General features: G+C 41.0%; 2 long non-coding RNA genes across 2 annotated transcripts; both read left to right on the forward strand.

The window, feature by feature from the left end:
- The first annotated feature begins 704 nt into the window (after positions 1 to 704).
- Positions 705 to 14,094, forward strand: LOC147510316 (uncharacterized). Its single transcript, XR_015216762.1, has 3 exons — positions 705 to 1,007; positions 12,572 to 12,665; positions 13,968 to 14,094. It is a non-coding gene; the product is annotated as an uncharacterized LOC147510316 (long non-coding RNA).
- Positions 14,095 to 14,144: 50 nt separating this feature from the next.
- Positions 14,145 to 15,258, forward strand: LOC147510317 (uncharacterized). The gene is made up of 3 exons (XR_015216763.1): positions 14,145 to 14,172; positions 14,470 to 14,522; positions 15,128 to 15,258. It is a non-coding gene; the product is annotated as an uncharacterized LOC147510317 (long non-coding RNA).
- The last annotated feature ends 507 nt before the right edge of the window (positions 15,259 to 15,765 follow it).

The raw sequence follows: 15,765 nt of genomic DNA on the forward strand, positions 1-15,765 counted from the left end.
ATTCAGGGTAATCGACCTTCCTAATGAAACCAAATTTTTTAAGATTTTCAACCTCTTCATTGATTGCTTTTTGGAATCTAAGGGATAATTTTCGAGGACGTTGGCGAACTGGTTTAGCATTGGGGTTAACATTTAACTTATGGCATGCGATATTGGGATCAATTCCAGGCATATCGATATATGACCAAGCAAAAACATCTTTATTTAATGATAACAAGCTTACAAGTTGTGCTTTGAGAGTAGGATCAAGGTTAGCTCCTATATAAACGAACTTTGGATCATCCTTAGTTCCTAGGTTGACCTTTTCCTTCAGCTCAGTCTGAGCAGTTACCCTAGTGGGCTGAGCAACCTCTGGGGTCTTAGTCTCTTGCGGTGTCTCTTTGATATGAACACTACAACAAATGCCCTTTTCAGCGACGAAACTTTTAGCGACGATAGAAAAGCATAGGCAATAATTACTATCAGCGACACTTTTTATCGCGGGTAATAATATTTTGTCGTAAGGTGAACTGATGATTTTAGCGACAATTTTATCGTCATAAATAGTACCGTGAGACATATGAAAATTGCAGCTAACTTTTCAGGTGACGATAAAAGTGTAGTTAAATGTTGCTTAAGTTGTAGTGTTAATTTTCCAACGCTATTTTTTTTCGGTATTCCCACTTATTGTTTTAAGTTTTAAACTTTTGAATAAAAAACTCAAAACAAATAATCCGTAAAATCAATAGAAAGAAAAAAAAAAAAAAACACAAACAATTGAAAAAATAGAAAGAAAAGGAAACCCTACGTCTTCTACCTCTTCCTCCCAACCTCAAAGTCTCTCTGAATATCTCCATTAATAGTTGTATCTTTATATAATTTAAAGTAACCGTTTCAATTCCATTTAATTTATCCAAGCTTGTAGTTTGTTTCATTTTTTTTTTGTCTAAATAGGATTGGAACAAAATGAGAGCAGAAGTGGGAGATTCGATTTGTTCCCCCTTCGTCATTCGTTCAACCAAAGCTTGGTAAGCTCCATCATTAAACTTGTTTATTTGTAGAAAGTTCAGATTGGAAAGCTATGATTTTTTCTATTCAATTTCAGTCGCGTCTCTTCACTGCCCAGCGGCAAAAATATAATTGTATGGTTTGAATCTGGGCTGAGATTGAAGTAGAATAAAGGACCTAATTTTGTGTGGGTTATAATTTATTTTTTTGTAGTGGTGTCCTAGTACATATGGATGGATACTGCGCGCTTGACAGTATGTTTGCTTGCGTGTGAAATCCCTACTACTACGCTTTTAATTTTTGTTGTGCGTGATGTTAATTTAGTGTCGGGGCAAAAACTAAAACAACACGGATCTACCCAGACACTCTTAAAACAAAAACTGACCTTATGAATATCACCACCTTCTGAAGGTCACCACCTACGAGAGTATCACCGCTACTACCAAACAATTCCAGAACTCGCGCACCTTGTTGAACTTGTTGCATGAGAAAGAATGTTCTTGTTGTTGAGACTGAACCACTGTTTAGTTCAGTGGCTGCCTACATACCCCAGAGGGATCAAGTCTCTGAAAAATCTCCGGAGTATAGAGTTTTTCCAATGTAGTTCTGTTGCCCCAAAACTTTCCAATATGTAACCATCCCAAAAACTAGGGAATATCTGGATATGGATCCTTATCCCTTGTTTTCAGTTACATTGGATAGAGTCAAAATCTATCCCTAGTTTGGAGCTGATTATGGGCTTATAGTGAGGCTTGGCCCACATGCCATGTTGGGCCCTGGCTACGAACCAGGGCAAGGCCTGTAGATATGTAGGGTCCAGGGTGTCATGTCCAGAGATCATGCCCAACTGGTCCCTAGCGGCATTGTGCTGCTGAGCATTCCGTCGAGTTGGATGTCTCACTGCATAAGTCGATCCAACGAGGCCACAAAAGAAGAAGATCAGGTAATGCCATGTGGACCATTTATGAGGGTCCACACATCGCCCCATCTCTGTCACGCTGAGTAGCCACGTGGCAGAGAAGAGAAAAAGAATCCAACAATCTTTCGAACAAGCATTCCGATGCTGATATACCCGTAAAATACCCGCAATATATCCGATAAGCGTTTGTCCGATGGATAAAGGTCAAAACTCAAAATATATCCCTGTCATAACTAAGAATAGTCATGAAGAATATTTCTATTCTTAGAAGATGTGAATGATATCCATCTAATGGAAATGTCCAGTGGTTACTTGGAGTGAAGACTTTCACTTAACCAAAACCCAAGTCATAAAGAAAAAGGATTCTCAGGGGTATGCTCATCTCTTCCCAAAGGCTTAGAGTTCCATGACAAACACAATGGAAATCCCAAGAGACATGAAAGGTGAAGAAGGTGAAAAGGATTCTGAAGGACATTCCTTTCTTCACCGTCGACTTTGTTTCTTCGGATAGGAAGTTCACCCATCCCCCTACTCATTACTTAACATGGCATACCCCAGCCTACAGAGTTCAGGGCTGGGCAGGCCGCGGAATGGATGTTCCAAATAATTTCTCAAGTGAGCTCCTTAAGAAATTATCTTCTTCGTCCACAGTTTTCTTTGTTCTGCAGTTAATTTAGTTCTTTCTCTAATAGATACCTGGATTTCTGATGCTGTGGTGAGTGAAGTTGATGAGAATGCGGTTCAGCATAACCTTCAAACCTTGTTTGGTCTCCCAGAGATTATTAGGGACTTGAGTTATCCTGATACAATCGTTGCATGGGCTGCCGCATACCTCGTTCATCCTCTTCAGTCTGTGATGCCTGACACTGCTGGAGCTTCAGAAAAGGGAAATGAAGTACGTGTTAAACCTATGGCATCGAGGAGGCTTCCACGTATTGCTCCTTCCGGATATTATCCTCCCCGCTCATTGGGTGATGGCTCGAATTCGACATAGGTGATAGGGTAGAGAATCCCCGCACGGCGTCGATGTTACATCTATTATTCCTCGGCGAAGGCGATGTTCCACCGACTATCATGAGGCATCCCGATCCTAGCTTGAGATCCCGCAGCTCAGGTTTGTATTCTCCACGAGCCACCCTTTCCAAGTCTACTTCTATTCCACCTTCTCCAGTTGTTATGCGAGGCTCTAGAGAACATCCACATGCTGAGGGTGTTGTTGAGGTCACCGCCTCTGGTGTCATTGCTGAGCAGAACCATGTTAGTGCCGATGTGAATGGAGGGGGTACTCGTTATGTTATTTCTGATACTGCGGATGATGTACAGTCGGCTCACTCTGTCCATGTCTCTAGTCACTCCGGGGACCACAGAGTGAGAGACAAGTCTACAAATAATTGCTCTGCTGAAAAAGTTAGAAAAGACCCTTGTTCCAGTTCGGTACCATTTTCACTATCTTTTTAGCATGCCGAGGAGGTCTTGCTTAAGTCCTCCACCCTTTTTCGTGAGGCTTGTGTCGAGGCTGAGCTAGAATCTCAACGTTCACGAGACCACGTTACCACTTTGTTAGAGGAATGTCGTCGACTTAGAGAAACAATGTCTGCTCGTGATGAGATGATTGCGTCTAAAGACTTAGAACTGATTACTTTAGCTGATAAGCTCAGGGAGTCCCAGAATGTTGTACGAGCTATGGAAAGTGATCGTCGTCTGAGTGAGGAGAATACAGGTCGTGTGGTGCAGGAAAACTGGCATCTAGTTGAGGAGTTGCGCCTGCTCAAGAATCGTTTCTGATAGCCCGACTTGACATTTTGCTTTTCTTATTATGTATCTTCCGTTTGTAGTTCAGACATTTTGAAGGCTCCTGCACTTTAGTTATCTTGAATTACTGTGATGTGGCCTGTAAGGATATTTTGAAGCCATGGACTTTTCTGAAATGAAAAATCTTCCACAGCGGCTTGGCAATAAAATAGAACTTGAAAAGTATTGGCCTGAATATTAGCAAAGATATATACTCCCGCCCCCCAACACTACATGTGGATACGATTCACATGCAGTGTTGAATAAGAAAGTTACTATGTATACCGGTAAAACTGGGGATTTTCACCAGCATAATGTGAAAAGAAAATAGAATAGATAAGGAATTGATGTTTGGCAATTCGCCAGTAGAATTCTATTGTAGAATAACTCGATTGAGCAAATACAACCGGGCTGAGCATGTCGCCATACTCAGAATATATATCGAACGATATTGTGCTGCATTAATAGAATGACCCGATTGAAGCATAATCGGACTGAGCAATTTTGTAGTAATGCTCAGATATAAATAAGTCCATATAGTCAAACCTTTGAAGGTGTTATCTTGGACAGTTTCAGAAACGATGATCCCAGTTAGCCTGAAGCGTAGCTGGGCTGAGCTTTTTGCTATGAAACTCATAAATGACGTTAATGCACAGAGTCTGATTCTAAGCATATTGTATTCGGTTGAGAGGATCAATGTCATTCAACCGTACCAAGCGATGTTATCTATCCAAACTTGGCGGCGCCTCCAAGGGATAGATTGCATCCAGCACTTGGGTTTTTAAAGTCCTAAAAGTTCGGAGTTACCCAGTTCACAAATAGGACCGAGCCAGAGGGTCGACGCCATTTACTCGGACCAACACACAGTGCGCTTCTATATGTTGGCTTTTTGAACTTCGGGGATTTATGTTTCACGCCGAAGCCAGGCAAGAGGGTCAAGGCCATATACCTGGACCCGATACTTTAGTCGTACGGGACATTTTTCAAGCCTGGCGCACTCGCAGCACTTGCCTTATCACTGGCCTCAGTCAATTATAAGGATTTGAACAGGCAAGAGGGACGCTCTAGTCTGTACCAAGCTAGACAATTGATGCCATTCAGCTGGGATTCGGAGTATGCATTTAGTATTCAATGTATTTCCAAGTGCAAAAATGCTAGAGCTTGGAATTTTTGCAAGCAAAAATGAGGCTTTTTCACTTGACCGGGCATGCTGAGCATTTGAACCGGGTTTTGTAAAGCTGATAGAGATTTGATACGAAGTCATCTATACCAGCTAGGTACTCTTAGGTTTGAACCTGCAGTGTGTCTAGTTGGAGGGGTTAACCACTAGTCCGAACTTGACCAGGCACTGTGCGCTTGAACCTGGATTTCTGTAGTGCAGCTGTGCTAAAAATTCATAGCACTGTTAATAAGAGTATCACATTAACTTCCAATGTGGCAAATAAGGAATGACAGCGAATGATCATTAGACTTAGTGTTATTCAATGACTCGGTACATGATATAAAGAAAAACTTGCTAAAATGAGAAGCCATGCTTTACACGGGACATCGCCGGCGAAAGATTTTCACGGCATTATTAAATGATTTCAGTGCATCATTTATTTAAAAAACTTCCTAAGATGAGAAGCATTCCATGCTTTACTCATGACATCGCCGGCTAACGATTTTAAGTAATAAGACCCTTTAGATGCCAACCTATCCACAATGAATGGCCCCTCCCAATTTTCAGAAAACTTACCCGAGCTCGGGTTATCAAAATTCTTGGCTTTTCTGAGGATCCATCCGCCGGTTTGAAGACCGTTCTCGAGTTTTTCTATCATGATTGCGCTTCATGTTTTCTGGATATTTGACCAATTCTTTGAAGAGCTATATCCCGGCGTTCATCAATAAGAGCTTTGTCGTAAGCTAAGACTTCATCTTCAACCCGAATTTTATTGCTTGATTCTAATTAGCTGGTGCCATGATCTCTGTTAGAATCGCTTCTGCACCATATGCTAAAGAGTATGGTGAAAAGCCTGTGGACCTTCTAGGAGTAGTCCTATATGCCCATAGGACCAGGCGGCTGGACGAACCCAGTTGCCTTTAGCTCCAGTAAGCCTTTTCTTAAGGGTATCCAGGATTACCCTATTAGTAGCCTCTGCTTGGCGTTTGCTTCGGGATGGTAAGGAGCAGAAAAATTGTGCTTTATGCTCATAGACCCACAGAAATTGTTACATCTCGTGGAGCCAAATTGGGAACCGTTATCTGATACTAATTCTGAAGGTACTCCGAACCTGCAGATAATATCACGCCACAGAAATCGTTTTACATCAGCAGTAGTTATTGAAGCCAAAGCTGTGGCTTCGACCCACTTTGTAAAGTAGTCGGTAGCCACCAACAAAAAACGAACTCTTCCAGGTGCCCTAGGCAAAGGTCCCACGATGTCGAGTCCCCATTTTGAGAAAGGCCAAGGGCTGAAATTAGGTGCGATTCGTGGTTCGTGGTAGTTTTCCAACTTTAAGCGTGTTTACGCACGGCACACAAATTTGAGTGATTCGTTTTATGCCTCTTTGCATATCTGACCACCAATAACCCCGTGTTAAAGCCTTGTGGGCAAGACTGCGACCACCGGTGATTTCCACAAACACCGCATGAATTTCTTTAAGTATCATTTCGCCTTTGCGGGGTAAAGACATCTTAATCGCGGGGCCCGAACCCCATTGGTCTTTTGTAAAGTCGAGCAACTCTTTCTTTAGTAAACAATACTGCGAATTTCCATGCTTCTCGCTTAACCTTCTGAGATAAAGCTTTCTCTATGGGGAGATTTCCCGAGTTCAGATACTCGATGAAGGGAAGCCTCCAATCAGATTTTTCTAGTGCCAAGATTTCTAAGTCCCTTATCTCCAAATCATCAAGAGTTTCCTCTTCAGATTCTGCTTCAGATTCAAACTTTTCGCTTTTCGATTGGGGATTATGTAAGCCCCGATATCTTCACGGTTAAGCCCCAATCTTGCTAAGGTTACGAGGGTTCATTCCTTGATCTGAATCATTTAATGTGGGATGCTTTCTTTTGAGTTGTTTGCGCAAGGATGCCAAAGTCTGATGATCCTCAGCATCAACTGGATCTATAGATTCTGAAGATGCCCGATCCGCCTGTTCTCTTTTTCTTCGTCGAGTGTTAACAACAAAGACTTGCAATGCGTTACACTGTATAACATATGCCTCATGAAGTTTCATTGGTTTTACATTGATGCTCGGCTCTTGCTGGAAATCAATCTGGATTTCTCTTGGTTCATCTAACTAGACAGCTGCAGAGAGGTAAGCTAGTGCATCAGCGTGCCTGATTTCATTCCTTGGCCTTTGACTGATGGAGACTTTGGCAAATTGCACAGCCAATTGGTGAATGACTGTTAAATATGCTGCCATCCTTTCATCTTTTGCTTGGAAAGTACCACCAAATTGATTAGCCACCAAGCGAGAATCTGTTAGCATTTGAATGTTCTTTGCTCCCAGCTTAAGTGCGGCATTCATACCATAGATAACAGCTTCATATTCGGCTTCATTATTAGAATCCGAAAAGCCTAGTCTGACTGACCTTTCAATTTTGTGTCCTTCGGGGATAATAAGTTACACAACCTAGACCCGGATCCGGATGCATTTTTGAACCGTCGGTGAAGATGGTCGAGAGCTTGATTACCGTCAAGAATTAAGCTCGCCCCCCCGAATCGGATGTCTTGGGTGAGAATTCCTCGGTTTGTTCAGGGAACCGAGCGTAATGATCGAGAAGTTGTTCTATTTCTGGCTAATTTGGGACTCGGTTGGATGTCATCCACAGGAAAATCTGCCATAAGAGAGGCCAGAGCATGCCCCCTTTTCTGCAGTCCTTGGCTCATAAACAATATCATATGCGCTAAGGTAACTCGACCATTCAATCAGCCTATTTGATTCCTCCTGTTTGCCGAGGGTCTTTCGTAGAGGATACTCAGTATAAACCCTCACCGTTCTCCCCTGAAAATATGGCTTCAACCGCCGAGCTGCATGTACTAAGGCCAACGCGACTTTCTCAATTTTGGAGTAACGACTTTCTGCTACGGTTAGTGTTTTGCTAACAAAATGAACCGGCTTTTCTTCAAAATCATCAACAAAATGATCGCGACCGCTGAGTCGATTCTTGACAAGATAAAAATTCCCTCTGAGGTTCTCCAGCCTTTGGACTAACCAAAATTGGGGGAGAAGTAAGGTAGGCTTTGACTTCAGAGAAAGCCTTTTCACAGTCTTCATTCCAGGTGGATGCACCTTTCAGAGTCTGAAAGAACGGCCTACATTTATCAGAGTATCGAGATATGAAACGACCAAGAGCCGCAAGACGACCTAAGAGCCTCTGTACTTCCTTTCTGCAGGTAGGGGGTGGCATGTCGAGAATAGCTCGAATTTGCTCCGGGTTAGCTTCAATTCCCCTGTGGGTCATCATGAACCCTAAGAATTTTCCTGAAGATAGGCCAAATGAACATTTGGCGGGGTTAAGCCTCATTTTGTATTTCTCTAGTCGATCAAATACTTTCTGCAGGTCAGCAAGATGATCGCATTCTTCGCTTGACTTCACAACCATGTCGTCAATATAAACCTCCATAATAACCCCAATGAGATCAGCAAAGATAGTATTAACCAGCTTTTGGTATGTGGCCCCAGCATTCTTTAGGCCGAATGGCATAACAACATAGCAATATAGGCCTCTGTCTGTTATGAATGATGTATACTCCTGGTCATCATAGTGCAGTACAATTTGATAATATCCTGAGCTTGCATCCATAAAAGATAGTTTATTGAAGCCGTATGTCGCATCCACCATATCTGAAATTCTGGGTATAGGATAAGGATGCAGTGGGCAAGCTTCATTCATGTCTGTGAAGTCGACACAAATTCTGAGCTTCCCATTCTTCTTTGGTACTGCTACAATGTTGGAAACCCAAGTTGGGTATTCAACTGGTCGAATAAATCCAGCCTCCAATAACTTGTCAATCTCCTTATTCACTAAGAGTTTCCTGTCTGGGGCCATTCTCCGCGATTTCTGCCTTACCGGTTTGACTTTTGAGTCGATGTCTAATCTGTGACAAGCGACGCTGGGGTCAATTCCGGGCATATCTTTTGGATCCCAAGCAAAGATAACTCTGTTACTTTTCAATAAGGCCACCAAAGCTTCTTTCTCTGTTTCAGAAAGTTCTTCAGAGATGAAAGTGGTCTGACTCTCTTCTTTTCCTATCTGCACTTCTTTCAGCTTATCGACTGTCGGAGGTCCCTTAGTTGGTGCCTCCCGAGGTGCTTTGGCTACCCTCATTGGTGCTCTGGTCCAACCCTGCTGTAATTGCTATTTCTGCTCAGTGTTGAGAATGGTGTGTCCTCTGACCTCAGACTTTTTATAATCATCCATCGCATGCTCATGGCATTCAGGGATGCAATCTGGTCACTTCGGATCTTACAAGTTCCCTCTGCTGTTGGAAACTTAACAGCTTGGTGATAAGTGGACACCACCGCATGCATTGCATGAAGCCAATCTCTGCCTAGAATGACATTATATGTGGATGGGCAGTCTACCAGAACAAAGTCGATTCCTACAACCTTGGGACCTACCGTGACTGGCAAATTAATTTTACCAACCTTTTTAGCTGGAACCCCATTAAAGCCGATAATTGGAGTATCATCTTCCTGAATAAGATCATCGCCGAGATTCATGACAGAATAGCATCCAGAGAATAGGATACAGGCAGAGCTGCCAGTGTCTATCAGAATTCTTTGGACTCTGCGGATGCCAACCCATGCTGTAATCACCACAGCATCATTGTGAGGATAGTAGACTCCTCGCTCATCTTCTTCGGTAAAAGTTAGTCCTCCTTCTACCATAGTCTCAGCATAGAACCCAGATTTAAAGTTGATACTGTTTATGTGATTCCAATTACCAATTTTTTGAATCTTGCGCTTCATGCTCCATTTTCTTTCACGGTTGGATGAGCAAACTGCCGCCTAAGCATGACATACAGCTATCACATCGTGCTCGATCAGATTTACATGAGCTATCTTTTGAGTACCCTTGCTACTTGTACTTTGAATCTTCCTGAACAGTAGCATACCTTTCTGCTCGCACCAGCAAATCCTGAACTGTTTCTGGAGGCTTCAGAGTGAGTGAGTTGTATAGACCAGACTTATCAAAAGGAAGAGCATTTTTGAAAGCTTGCGCAACAACGTTATCTGGGACATTGCTTTGACCTCCTTGAGCAAGACTCGAGTTTTCTCGACAAGGTCTCGAATGCTTTCTCCTTTCTCCATGTGGAGGTTGAAAAGAGTTCCAGAACCTTTTATGGTCTTCCTGTTGTAGCGATAATGTTTTGAGAACTTGTCGGTGAGCTGCGGAAATGTATGGATTGAACGAGGATGGAGCTCGTTAAACCATGTCAAAGCTTCTCCGCTAAGGGTAGCTTGGAACATTATGCACATCAACGCATCATTGTTATTAAAAAGAGCCATAGACGATCTGTATTTCATCAAGTGCTCATCTGGACAACCATCTACATCATCGTAGGTTGGGACTGAAGGTTGTTTGAAAGAACCAGGGGAAATATAATCTCTGATTTCATCTGTAAAAGGAGATTCTTCAGGTCCTTTGATTGCCAATTTGTGTCGTTTATCTTCCCGAGTAGCTTTGGAATCCATAGCAGTTTTAATGAGCTCTTGGACTCGCTGCTCATTCAAGCTGTCGCTATTTTCCTGCAGAGCGACATTGTTCGTGCCGACTCTGTAGGTATGATTTCTCCTTCCAGGGCTCCAGCCAGGCTCAACAGAGTCTTGCCTATGTTGCCTGAAATTTACTTCCGCCCTGCGGGGGTTTAGCTCTCTGGTTTGAGCGTAACCACCCACAGAATTGTGGAGGGCTCCCATTCTGTGGCTTCTGGCCCAATGTTGGCTACCTCTTCTATCTCCAGCTCTCTGATAACCTCCATTAGTCCTCCGGTGAGTGTTCCTCGAACCATTGTGTCCTGATTCTGAGGACTCTGAACCTCCAGGACTACGATCAAATCTTCTGTTGCCTCGAGTTGGTCCGTGTTGTCCTCTTTGTAGTACCGGACTGCGAGAGCGTTGCACGTCCCGCTCTAGATTGATTTGAGCCGCAGAGGAATATCCGGAAACTGACATTGATTGTTCCTTGGGGTACTGGGAATATCTTGACACTGATCTGCTTCGGTGACGCTGTGGGCTACGAACCCGTCCTAGTATAGCGTTAGCTCCACCTAAACGCTCCACAATTGGAGTTCTGTGGTTTTGGGTGCTGCTGGAGGCATGGCTCCTTGGATGATACCTCATCTTTTGAGACCTGCTATCCTTTGGTACAGAAGATTCCTGCTGAGAGTTTTCTTCCCTAGGCCTTTTGTCGTCATTTCTCCTAAGCTGATTGTTTTCTCTGGTCAGCTTAAGCAACATAGACATTAGAGTTTCTTCATCAGATGGGTGAGCATTGTGGCTTGGATCCTGAGGGCCCGATCCATGCCCTAGGCGGCCTTGCAAACGCCTAGGCAATATGGACGGTCCAGATTGGGTGGAAATAGTACCTGACCTAGGCCCAAGGCGTTGCTGCAGACGCTGAGGCAGCATTGACGGTCTTTCCCCAGCAGATGCAAATCCGTCTCTATGTGTGACAACTCGAGTACCTCTAGTTGCATCTTGTTCCCCTGCTGGAACAGTAATTCGCAGGGTCTCCACCAAATCTTCTTCTTCATGCTGGGCGTCTAGATTTTGTGAGGGAATCTGACGTGTATATTTCTTCTGAGCATGAACCTCGTCAACAACTATGTGTTGTGCTGTCTCAGCATTAGGAGGCAGGTTTTGTGCAATTTCTGGAACTTGACTAGTGTCAGCCACCTTTTGATTTCTTTTTGGTCTACCAGCAGCCATTGATCGTGATATTCAATATAATAAAAGAGAAGAACGTAGTCGTGGGTTGATTTTCCCCACAGATGGCGCCAAAAGATGTCGGGGCAAAAACTAAAACAACACGGATCTACCCAGACACTCTTAAAACAAAAACTGACCTTATGAATATCACCACCTTCTGAAGGTCACCACCTACGAGAGTATCACCGCTACTACCAAACAATTCCAGAACTCGCGCACCTTGTTGAACTTGTTGCATGAGAAAGAATGTTCTTGTTGTTGAGACCAACCACTGTTTAGTTCGCTGGTCTGCCTACATACCCCCCGGAGGGATCAAGTCTCCTGAAAAATCTCCGGAGTATAGAGTTTTTCCAATGTAGTTCTGTTGCCCCAAAACTTTCCAATATGTAACCATCCCAAAAACTAGGGAATATCTGGATATGGATCCTTATCCCTTGTTTTCAGTTACATTGGATAGAGTCAAAATCTATCCCTAGTTTGGAGCTGATTATGGGCTTATAGTGAGGCTTGGCCCACATGCCATGTTGGGCCCTGGCTACGAACCAGGGCAAGGCCTGTAGATATGTAGGGTCCAGGGTGTCATGTCCAGAGATCATGCCCAACTGGTCCCTAGCAGCATTGTGCTGCTGAGCATTCCGTCGAGTTGGATGTCTCACTGCATAAGTCGATCCAACGAGGCCACAAAAGAAGAAGATCAGGTAATGCCATGTGGACCATTTATGAGGGTCCACACATTTAGAACATCTTGGATTATGGAATTTAAATTATGTGCTAGGCTTCAAAGTATTGGGACATTGTTGGTTTTGCATGCAATTTGTAAGTTGAGGTAGAATTTTCTTTCTAAATAGTCAAATCTTGTGTGGATTTTTTAGTTTGGTTGTCTACTTAATTGTATGCCTTATATTGTATGGTGTGTATCACAACTCCCCATGGTGTTGTTTGGATTGTTTCCAGATTGTATGTTGATGAGGCAGAGGATGCAGTGCCCAACAAACAAGAATCAACGAGCACCAACATGCATTAAATTTCCTCTTGTTGAAGTTTTAGGGTATGTAGTCTTTGATTAGTATGATTAATTCATAGTTCATTTGATTTTTCATTTTGTTGCTCACTATATGAAGGGCATGCACGTGTGTAAAATTTCACTTTTCAATTGGTAGGTAGCTTTCACAGTGGAGATACTAACCAAGGAATGTATAAAATAATGCATTGCTAGAATATACATGAACAGTTTAAAATCAGCAGAGAACTAGTTTTGATGTCCAAAGACCTGGAAATTAATTATTTGGGAGTGGAAAGCTAATATTTGACTTTGATTTACTACATATATCAACACTTGTGAGTGTAACTTGCTTGTTACTACATACATTATTTGTTCTTTGCAACATGTTTCATTCACAAGCAGATGAAATGTATTTGCTTAAGATAGTTTGATCTACTTGATTTTTTAAACTTGAATTTCATAAATACCTTTGGGAATTGTTTTGTTTGGTGCTAGTATTCATTATCTAGTGGCTAGCTAACATTATAAGCTTTGGAAGCTTTAATATTGTATTCCATTGCAGTTGCTTGTACATTGCTTTCTCCTATTCTTTACACAAATGGTTCTTATCCTTTTAATAAATTGTTATTGTGCAGGCTTGATTGAAATGAATTCCCATCCTCACTTATAATTGCATGTTTTTGTCCTTTACATCCATATTACTCCTTGTTACACATGCACCATCAGCCCTCCGTTTACATACTGTTTAATTTTTGAGTGGGCATGCATGATGGACTTACAAGTTCTTAGTTTGTATTACTTTGGACCGGTTCTTAATACCGGCTGTTATTTTTTTGTCTTTAGCCATACTATATTGCTCTTAATAACTCTACTTCCATTCTATAGAAACTAAAGTCATTTAGCATATACTATTTTGTCTTCTTAATTAGTTGACTGTTGGAAATAGTACAACGAGTTGATCACCTGATTTATGACGGATAAAATTTTCATTATAGGTGAATTGGAAAACATTATGGGATGGTTTTAGTCTGACCCAAAAAGTCTTCTTGTTTATTTTATTGTTATAAAACATGAAACTATTGAATCAACTTGGTTTGGCACTTCATTTTGAATGTTGTTCGGATTGTTTACCAATATTATTTCCCTTAGCATACATATTTGAGAAGAGTTGGTCATAGTGTTGCTCCTCGCTCACTAAAAAAGTTGATTGCCTTGACCAAGTTGATGTGGTAAATTAAGCTAATTTTGCTACCATGCTAAAGGGTAGGAAATCTGTTTATGTATAAGCTAATCTTGCTGCCAAACTTCAAATACTAAGAGCCTGACTTTGGCTTTATGCTTTTTGAGGTGCTTCTGGGAATGGGGTTAATCAAGTGTTGATTAGTATTCCGTCACAGTGGATGGAAGCCTCGGTTACGTTCTATTGCAACATCGAATTCATGATATATCCTCGCAAATGATGTAGCAAATTGAGATTGAGTGATGGGCTTAGCTTAGAAGTAGATCACAGATTTGGAAAGGCGTAAGCTTGAATAACCAGATTAATCAACAGGTAAATGCTTCTACCACTAGAATATGGTAATAACAAATTTGAAAGGGTATAGTAATATACCATCCTTATGTGGCAATAGGAAAAAGCGAACAGGCTATACATGAGTCAGAGCTGAAAAGGAAAGACTTTCAAGCAATCAAAACTGGCAGGGAAGCAATCTAGGCAGCATGCTTGTTTTGGATTGTCTTTCCACTTACTTTCATGATTTTTCTCATATTTGGTTAAGCTTCTTGGTCGGGTGGTCTAAACTTTATCTTGAATTTGAGTTTTTTTTTTCTTTACTTAATGTTGTGGCAGACTTGCCCTAAGGACTTAATAAAGGAACAAAACAAGGAGTTACTAACCTATAGGTATGTTGATTCACACAAAGTGCTTAAGTATGTATTATTTTCAAAACTTTCATTAAATGAAAGAGATTAAGAGTTTAGAGTGTGTAATGTGATTAAACTAAGAGTGACTAGTGTGGGTCATCTTGTATTAATCTTGCTGCTATTTGTTTGTATTATAGTTTGTCATAATGCCTAAACTCTTTGAGGGTTGACCTTGTCATGCCCTGTCCATTTGACACTTTCTAGTGAAGATGGTAGTGCTCGTGGGATACTAATTGGATGTTCTGGTTGTGGTTCAATTTTCTAAAGCTGAATTACTCAGTTCTGTAGAATTAGTTCCTTGGTGATGACATTGTGCAGGTATGATTGAAATGAATTTCCCTGCTCATTTATAATTGCTTTTATTTAGCCTTTATATCTATATTATTCCTTGTTGCACGTGCATGATCAGCTTTCTATTTATGCACTATATAATTTATGTATGATGGACTTACAAGCTCTTAGTTTGTATTATTCTTTATTGGTTCTTAATATTTGGTTGTTATTTTTTTGTCTTTGGCACCAAACTATATTAAAGTATGTAAAGAAATATGTTTTTTATTTTTGTTTTTTGTTTTTTTTTGCAGATGAACTTGTAAAATTGCTGAAGGTTGGTTTGGCTATTATAAGAGACGGTTGCGGTTGTTCAATCTGGGCATTGATGTGACGTTCTACTGTTTTATTGAAGCGATTTAGATTAAATAAAATTACTTGGAGGATGTTAGAGTATTTTCCTATGTTTTGACCATGACAAAACTTTTATACAGACTAATGTAAATTTTCCTTTTTATATTTAATAAATGTTTTTGTCTTGTTTGATATTTGATCGATGTTTTTTTGTGTTTCAATTGAATATTAGCAAAAAATAAAAATGATACATGGATGTGACAAAATGTTAGTAAAAATGGTTTGCATTTGGACACGATAATCACGATATTAGTGCTGAAAAAATCAAAAAAATCAAATAGTTTAGATAATAGAAACGTTGTTTATTTTTTTTAAAAAAATTAATTATTTTATCTTTAGTGACGCTAAAAACGTTGCTAATAACACCTATTTTTTTTTAAAAAAAATTAGATTTGTAGCGATGATTATAGCGTCGCTAATAACACTAAAATTTTCGAATTTTTTTTTACCTTTACTGACAATATAAACGTTGCTAATAAGGTTTTGATAGCGACGATTTTGAAGACGTCGCCAAAAAAACCATCTTTTGCGATGTTAT

Source organism: Coptis chinensis, chromosome 3 (genome assembly GCF_015680905.1).
Source record: "Coptis chinensis isolate HL-2020 chromosome 3, ASM1568090v1, whole genome shotgun sequence".
Classification (NCBI taxonomy): Eukaryota; Viridiplantae; Streptophyta; class Magnoliopsida; order Ranunculales; family Ranunculaceae; genus Coptis; species Coptis chinensis.